We start from the raw sequence: 9228 nt of genomic DNA, 5'->3' as shown, positions 1-9228 counted from the left end.
TTACTTGTATCTGACTCTGCTAATTTAAATATATAACGATTACATTAACGACACGGTATATATATATATATATATATATATATATATATATATATATATATATATATATATATATATATATATATATACATATGACTATTTTGGGGTTTGATTCGCAAAACCGTAAGTTTCTTTAACATTTTTCAACTGTATTCTAAGGAACTAAATTATTTATTAATTTTATCGAGAGAATTTTTTATTATTATGTATGTTAGGTGATTTTAATTTGTCCCCGACTGAAAATAATCTACAAACCATCTTGACAACACTCACATACCCAACAGAGGAAGGAACCAAGTCGGGGATATAATATAGACACACACAGACGCACTCCATAATAAAATAATATAATGCCAGTCTTTCTCAGATAGTTTTATTGAAAAGATCTGAATATTTTGTACACATAATTGCTAGGGCAGATAATGTTTCTTGGGATTTTTAAAGTTGCGGATATACTCAGAATCAGATATTATCGTATTGACATTCCAATATCGACCCGATCGAAGTTGTCGTAAAGATTTGTGTTCTCTGTGTCCAAAACAATCGTGCTGTCTCTTTCATTATTATGCATCGACATGTATTTTTGAGGGTCAAGAGTTTCTCTAGCGGGAAACAAGCTTTTCTCATTTTTGCTGGACTTTGCTTCATTGCAAAGAGCGGCATGCTTTGCCAATAGCTCGTGTCCTTGGATATGAAAGCGTGTTGTGGAATTGTTAGTGTTAATGGGATTTTCGTACAACCCAAGTTGCGGATCGATATAATCGTAACGCTCGTTACAAAGAGGGGCATGCTTTCTCAATAGTGCGTGTCCTTGAATATGATAGCGAGATGTAGAATTGTTAGCGGCAATAGGATTCTCATACAACCCAAGTTGCGGATCGAAATTATCGTAACGGTCGTCATCACTGACGTCTCTTGGATTATTCCCTTGACCTTCTGTGCTGTCCTCGATCTTGTAGCCGTTACAAGGCGTCGATTTGCTCTCTGATTCATTATTCCACCGCATAAAATGGTCTCGGGGTAGCGTTTCTCGATCTTGTTTTCGCCTGAAAGAGTGAACAGAGAAATGAATTTGCTGCTCCAAAATATTGCAATTTTTGAAAAGATCTTAAAAGATAACTACGGCGAAACGTTTCAGTGGTTTATTCTCCATATATCATGTAATGTTATGAATGTACATTAAGCACAGCCTAGGTTCTAGGCTTCATAACTTTTCGATCCTTTCTAAATTTCTAAAACGAAACTTTAAAAAGTGATTTCTGGGAAATCATAAATCATCTAATTACTTAGTATTTCTTTTCTATACTACCGTAAGCGTAATCTTTGCTGTCAAAAGTCATTTGCAAAAATATACAACTTTTAAAACATTGGTTGTTATAGTACCAGGAACATATAGTTGAACACTTAAATATAAAAACGGCAAGGTAGTCCAAACTACATATAACAGGACACGACAGCCGCTCCGGTGGCCTAGTGGTTAGAGCTTCCGCCTCGGATGTGGTAGGTCGTGGGTTTGATCCCCGGCCGAATCATACCAAAGACTTACAAAATTATTACTAACAGCTCGCTTGGCGCTCAGCATTAAGAGGTTAGTGTTAGGACTGGTAGGCCTCGTGTCAGGATGATGTGACTGGGTGGGACATCATGCTACATGTCTGTGGCATGATGCCCCAGAGCTAGACATCATTATAAACTGCTACACTGCAGACATCGTAGCGATATGACCGAGAAATTGTTAAAGCAACGTTAAAAATCCAAATCACACACACACACACACACACACACGCACACACACATATAACAGGACAATAGCTATTTACTTCTTCATTCTTTATTGAGTACGTTCATCACATTGGAAATCTACAAAAATGTAAATCCCTACTTTGTTGATGGATGTTTGTTATTGCCTCAAGTTAATATTTTACGAATTGCGTATGCAGTCGAATTAGATGCTAGCGCTATTATTATATATACATGGTACCACTAGGGGTATTTGAAAAGGTATTAATGTTATTGATAGCATTTTGTTTCTTTAAATCAGTCAATAAATGTAACACCAATCAATAAGAAGTATTTATTAGGTATAACATGTTTAAAAATATACCAAGATTTGTGATTCAATACCAGACCCAAAGCAACAATGAAACCAGCGGTCAAGTAACAAAACCATTAGTTTCAACAAACATTTTTAAGTCTTCAGTTGTTGAATTTTCGTCTTCTATATTTGTTCTCTCTACCTTAATTTGCAACAAGCATATAAGGTAAACGTAAAAATAACTTGCATAATTGTCGCGAAATAGTCTACACTCTATTTCAGGTAATCTTTACTCCAATATAATACATCAAGAATACAAATTCCCGAAACATAATAATTTAGAAAATTAAAATCTTTAAAAAAAATTAAAATCATTTAACAAGATTTATAATGATTTGTGTAATGCCACGTCATTTGTACTGTATGTGACTGAATTACAAAACATGAAGGTATGAACCATAATGATTTAAATAGAGGTAGCATTATTCCTTGTGTTTCGATTGACATATATGAGACAGAACAAGGATAGTGAAAGCATATTGTTTAAAAAATGCAAAACTGCCAGCGAAAACCCAAGTAAAATAAAACAGGAAAGAGGTGGCGTTGTTTGAAATTGTCAATGTTATTACCATGGAGATTGTGTAAAATAACACAGGAAAGAGCTGGGGCCATTCGAAACTGCCATCATTATTGTTTTTTTGTGTAACTTTCATTATCATATAGTCCACTTCTTTTCTTTCTCTTAATGACCTAAATATTAAATAATCAAACACTCCAGTTAAACTGCATTTGTTGTAATTAATTGTTATAAGTAAGAAAAAATCGATTACAAAACATACATGACGATTGTATGTGTTCTTTTCAGCAGATGATTAAATGAGATGTTTCTGTTTAAGTCTCATCAACCGGGCACTTAGTGCGATATAAGCAACGTTAACTTGCATTAGAAAAGCTACCAATAAGGTGTGAAAAACCTTTAAAGGTTAGGTGATATTTTTGTATCACTATCTAAAACTTATCCATATCATCAACTGATAGAAATTTACTTTTTAATTTCTTTTTAATTCTAAGATCATGGCATGGGACAAAAGATTGTTGTTGATACTGTACTGGAGCATTGTTATAGGTTTTCTTGATTTGGTAGCATCCGTATATTTCCAACTACTTGTTAGTTAACGTTTGAACAGTTATTTTTATTCTCAATTGGTTCTAGTATAATTTTTATTTCTAGTCATATTCTAAAATTCAATTGGGAGATGAGGCTTCTGTTATCATTCTTGTCCTTTTAGACGTTATGAAATTATTCTTGTTCATGTAAGTATTGAGAGAAACATTGCATTGCAAAGCAAAAGACAAATGCGAATATGAAAGGAACATTCCAAATAAAGGTGGAAGTAGCTTAATTAATGTATTATGCTGTACAAACTATGGGAGTAAATTCCTACATCCAAATGATAAAAATCTGGGCATATATTCATAGCACCCTTTTCAACCTACCGTTGCACAAAGATAGCCAATAGTAACTCCTTCTCACATAGTGATGAAGGCAATTAATACAAAGCAATCATGTGTTCAAGAACTACAAGAAACAGGGACATTAGTATATGATTTCAACGAACAGATTCAAGGTGAAAATATTTCATCTGCGGCGCAAAGCTTGTTGAGTTATGGGAAAAAAGGAGAATTAAGAGGCTTTGTGTAAGATTTAATGGTTGTTTAGTCAAACATATGAAACGCCGAAACTTATGACAGCAGAAGGTAGTGGAAACAACTGTATATGGAGTATATTTACAGTCGTAACTTGCAACTGTAATTTAGATCGCATAAACTGTTGGAAAGTGTAGAATGTTTAGGAGATTGCATAGTTGAACATTTAGCAGATCCAGAGAGTAGCTTTACAACGTGATGCAAGTGACGTAATGAGTAAGAGATAACTTACGATTATGTAAGAGTTTAAATGGTTGTTTACACAGAGAGATGCAAAAATTATGACAGTTATTACAGTTATCTGCATGATTCCGAAAACTCAAGAACTATTGATCTGTCTGTGACAAATTTAGTATAAAGTAGTTTTTCCTAAATCTAATCCCGTTCCTCTGTCTTTTGCTCATGCACTTGCATACGTGTTTCTATTCCTGCTACATTTGCTTTAGGCTAATCTTTTTTTAAGATTAAAAACGATTAAAAATATTACTAATCATTTGTGCTTCGAGCAGTCAAACAAAAAGTCAGCATTATCTGGAATTCATGGCAGCGTTACATCCTCATCTTTGAAAGCCGATGGACAGCTCGATTTATTTATAAATCGACAGGTCTTTTCTTCACAGTTGGTCATGCCATTTTCCTTGAATGATTAGTTCAGTTGTTGTTTGCAGTAGTTATTAAAAATGTGGAAATTTGAAAAATAAACATAATCCATAAAATTGTAATTTATAAAATATTTTAAAATTTGAAATGTTTATTTTTAAATCTGCTTTTGTGGGTATTAGCATGAATAAAACATTTTCCGTTCGAGATCATTGTCTTTAAAATGATGTTCAGTTGCAGTTGCCATGGTGTTGTTGTCCACACAATTTTTCCCAAGTTATCGTCTCGTGTATGTCTTTGACGACTTCTTACAGGCAGTGTAAAATTTGTTGGAATTATATTTTGTTTCCAACGTCCTTTGTTTATAGCAGTGTTAAATCATAGTTTGAAACAATCCATTGATTTATAAAATTATGTTTTACCGAACAATACTACTTATTTTTATAACTATTTCACAAGGCAGCAATGAAAATGTATCATCATCGTTTAGTCTAACTTTGGAATCAGAAATATTTTGCTGAAATCTTTTCGTGATATTTTAATCTAAATCATAACGTTTCTTACCTAACTAAAGTTTTCGAGTAAGATTTGGATCAACTTTTAATAGTTACAAGAGACTTTTATTGATGTTCTAAATTTGTAATCAGGAATATGTTGCTTAAGTCTTCTCGTGATGTTTTCATCCGAATCAATACGTTGCTCACTTAAACTATAATTTTCGAATAACATGTTGAACAATTTTGAAACATTTTGAATAATTACGAGAGACTGTGTTACTGGTGTTTTTTTGTGTTTGATGACTTCATATAAAAATATGTTTGGGTGGTTAAATTTAACATTGTATTCCAATGCGAATTGCAGAAGAAAGAAACCCCAATTTATTGCTTCGAATGTTAATTCGCTACAATATATTTCTAAAAATTTGTAATTTCTCGTCATTTTACTAAAACAGGTCGTTAGTCACCAACTTACGTAATTTGTTTCCTCATTAGCCGCATCTGATGCTAATTTGAAATGATTATTATTAAAAATATCTGTTTTATTTGTTACGTTTCTGCATCTCCAGTTATGAGGAGGAGAAATACTATTACAAATTATGTTAAAATATGTATATCTATTATCTAACCATTCGAAGTAATTGCTTGTTCAGCGTGATTAGGTCTTTACCATATATGTCCGAGCGTGAGTGGTGCTTATTATAAGCATATGTATTCTTTCATTGTCACTGTAATAAACGAACCGACAGGTTATTGACATATATGTCTATTTTTACCTCTTAATCATTTCTATTCGTAACCACAATGACGTTAGTTAGATACCAAATGCACGAGAGAGACATGTGGGGTTGTGGTTTACTATTTTACCGTACTGATTTTGAAGGTTATATTATGACGAGGCATGTAAAACAAATATAGTCACAAGATCAACCCATTAACAGCTGAGCCTCCCCAGCACTTAAGAGAGAGAGAGAGAGAGAGAGAGAGAGAGAGAGAGAGAGAGAGAGAGAAGACAGACAGACGCACAGAGAGACAGTGACAGAAAGACCTACTTTGCATCAGAACGACGCGACTTGTATATTCTATTCTTCGCAATGCTTTTAGTCAAACGTTTTTTCCGGTACTTCACGATGGCGACAATCGATAGAGCAAAGGGTAACACCCATAAGGTCGAGTATAATACGATGAATATCAAATCTGAAATGCAGAAATAGAAGTTTACAAACATTTAGTACATGTAACATATAATACAAAATATCAGATCTCACAGACCTTACTTTACTTGCAGATGTAATTGACTCCAATCATGCGGTTATATTCATATAACTTCGATCATGTACATGTAACATACATTTATATAACAATCATATAATCATTTGCAAACGTGTTAGCTGTTGTTCTTCAGTATTTTTGCAGCACACATCCAGTTTAGCTCGTTTCAGAATTTGAAAACCTGTAAATCTCAATATCTCAGCCTTTCCGACAACGGAGAACCTCTTTCAAAGTATTACTATGGATTAATATATTGTCAATTTGTCCATTTGCCGAAACTCAATTTGTCCATTTGCCAAAGTTTCCTTCGCCAATAATAACTGAAACATCTCTAGCGTTTCTCCCCAACAACTTGAAATATATGCCGTCTGTACATGCATCGCATCCATGTGTAAGTGATATGATTCAAATAGCTTCAATATGACGATACATGAATTATATTCGATTTGAGTTTATTTTCCAATGGCTGAATGACGTGAAATGTTGCTAGCGAAAGACACATGTGTGGCCAACTTAAGTTCAAAAGAGCATGTCCCGTGACGTATGCCTGCTGGATCTCCACGTAACACAGATGTATGACTGTAATCATCTTCAATAATCTTAACAATGTAGTGTATTTTATGCATATCGCACAATCTCTTTATGTACGCATATCTGCAGGTGACGATTCAGGCTATTGTCCTTTGACAAAAAAAGCAACACGTATATTAAGTAAATTGTTATAGCACGGTAAATGTATTTTAGAACTCTCTATATTTCGACAGTTAAATGATGTATATTTATGAAATAATGCAAAATAGCAGTGTTTTCTCTTATACATATGCTTTTCTTCAGAACAGTAAACGTGAGCCAAGTGAGTCGAGAATGTACATGAACTAAATGGATTTGTAATAGTTGTTGTTTTCATTCACAAGAACTTGTAAAATCTAAGGTGAAATAAATTCACGGACATGATGTAAACGGAATATTTTATGTTGTACGAATTTTAACTGCCCATTGAAGTGTCATTATACGTACGATCAGGTTGCGGCTGTTTAGAAGCCTTCAAATCAGCGAGCCGATGCATCATTTCATCTCTGGTTGTTAATGTAAATGCAGTATGGACGCCACCTGTAAGGGACGAAAATATAACCGTTTTAAGCTAAAGTGAGTTAACCTATTTTCCTTTTCGCTTTTCCTGCAAGAATCCAACTCGTATTTAGTAGTATTTATGTCTGTAACTATGAAAAATGAAAAAATCCGTTAGGTGTTTGCAATATTACATTATCCATCCTAGCTATGTGTGTGTCTGTGTTTTGTTTCTCCTTAAAACGTCAAGAAAAAACGAGGTTAGAAGCTATTCCAGACTTCGAGTCACCAAGTCTCGGCACCATTTCACCTCTGGTTGCCAATGTTAATGAGGTATTGATACCGGCTGCAAAGGTGGAAAATATAACCTGTGTTTAACACAAATGAGTTAATGTATTTTTTTATCTTAAATTTGATGTAAGAAACCAACTCATATTAGGTGGTATGGATGTCTGTGCCATGTTTCCTCATCCAAGGTTCCAAAGTTGTATGTGTATATGTGTCTGTGTGTATGGGTATATGTGTGTGTGTGCGTGTTTATCTTCAGATTGAAGCCCCAAGAATATTAACCAGTCTCTGAAGGGAGTATTAGAAAAAACGCAATAGATGTTATTGGTTACTGCCGCATACATACCTTTGTTGGGAATTTCGGCTTTTTGTTAGCATGCTCACAAGAAGGTAATGAATGTAAATTGTCACTTGTCAAGAAAGTATTACATATGTAGTGGCAAACTCTATCTAGCAATTCATCTTTGAAGAGAATACTGTAGTATCATCTCTTGAACGTGCGCCTTTGTGATTTATGTTTTGAATTATTCATTTCGGTTTCCAGTAAGCGCTGTGTAATACCCATTCTCGCTAGTTATAGAATTATGTCACTAGTTTTCAGTATTTCCACGGTACTCCCTTATAATTCCTAAATCAAACAATATTTTGAAAACATTAAATCTTATTTAAAATATTAAACTTACTCTTATCACATATAACTGTATGACTTTCATCACATGACGTGGTACCGAATTCAAAACTGTCATGGCCCATCTTCACTATACCGATACAAATCTGTGTCACCGTCTGTCCATGACCTGCACAAGATACGGCAAAAATATTTGTAGAATATCTGAGATGACTTTCTAGGTCCTAAGACACTTACTATCATCTATGCGACAGAGAAATATTTTTTTATTCTTCTTTATTTTTATATAATGTATGCTGGCATTCTCAGTAATGTGTAATGTGAATTCGTCTATTGAAATAAATGGGAGGACCTAATTGTGTATTTAGTAAACGCATCGGAACTCTGCATACAATGAGATAACTTCTAGAAACATGTTCATCTTGTTATACATGACTTATTATACATGATTCAACTGACAATGATAATAGTTGTATGAGCCACGTTATGCAGTGGATACTGGCTACAGCTGAATGAATCACATAAATCAGTGGATACTGGATACAGCTCAATGAACCACGTTATTCATTGGACACTTGATATAACTGCATTTGATACTGGAAATAACTGTATGAAGCACGTTATTCATTGGACACTGGCTATAATTGTATTGATCATGCACCTTATCGTCTACAAAAATCACCCAAGAGTGAATATTTAAAACATGAAATATTACTCATAAAATTAATATTGATCTGAGACAGATAAAGTGTTATGAGAATAATACTACCATATGAAGACTGAATATCTATCTGTCTATATATATATATATATATATATATATATATATATATATATATATATATATATATATATATATATATATATATATATATATATATATATATATATATATATATATATATGTATTGATGTATATGTCATTTGGACTAAAAGCCTACTCAAACTGTTGAGGATACTGGTATCATTGAAATCCTTGATCCAGTGTGTCCTGTTTACTGGAGTAATCATTGGTATTATAAAGGTTTCCACTCCCTGCATGGACGCACTGGACTTGAGACATTCATTTTCGGCATCAGCGTATGGTAGCGTAT

At 33.6% G+C, this 9228-nt stretch overlaps 1 long non-coding RNA gene across 1 annotated transcript; it reads right to left on the bottom strand.

Moving 5' to 3' along the window:
* Positions 1-439: 439 nt before the first annotated feature.
* LOC149791786 (uncharacterized) lies at positions 440-7258 on the bottom strand. The gene is made up of 3 exons (XR_016423207.1): positions 7168-7258; positions 5931-6075; positions 440-1085 (listed from the first exon to the last, which is right to left on the bottom strand). It is a non-coding gene; the product is annotated as an uncharacterized LOC149791786 (long non-coding RNA).
* Between the last annotated feature and the right edge of the window lie 1970 nt (positions 7259-9228).

This window comes from Sinohyriopsis cumingii, chromosome 9, assembly GCF_028554795.1.
Source record: "Sinohyriopsis cumingii isolate HCF-2022 chromosome 9, ASM2855479v2, whole genome shotgun sequence".
NCBI lineage: Eukaryota > Metazoa > Mollusca > Bivalvia > Unionida > Unionidae > Sinohyriopsis > Sinohyriopsis cumingii.
The sequence above is the reverse complement of the archived record's forward strand: the minus strand, read 5'-3'. Positions and strand labels throughout refer to the sequence as shown.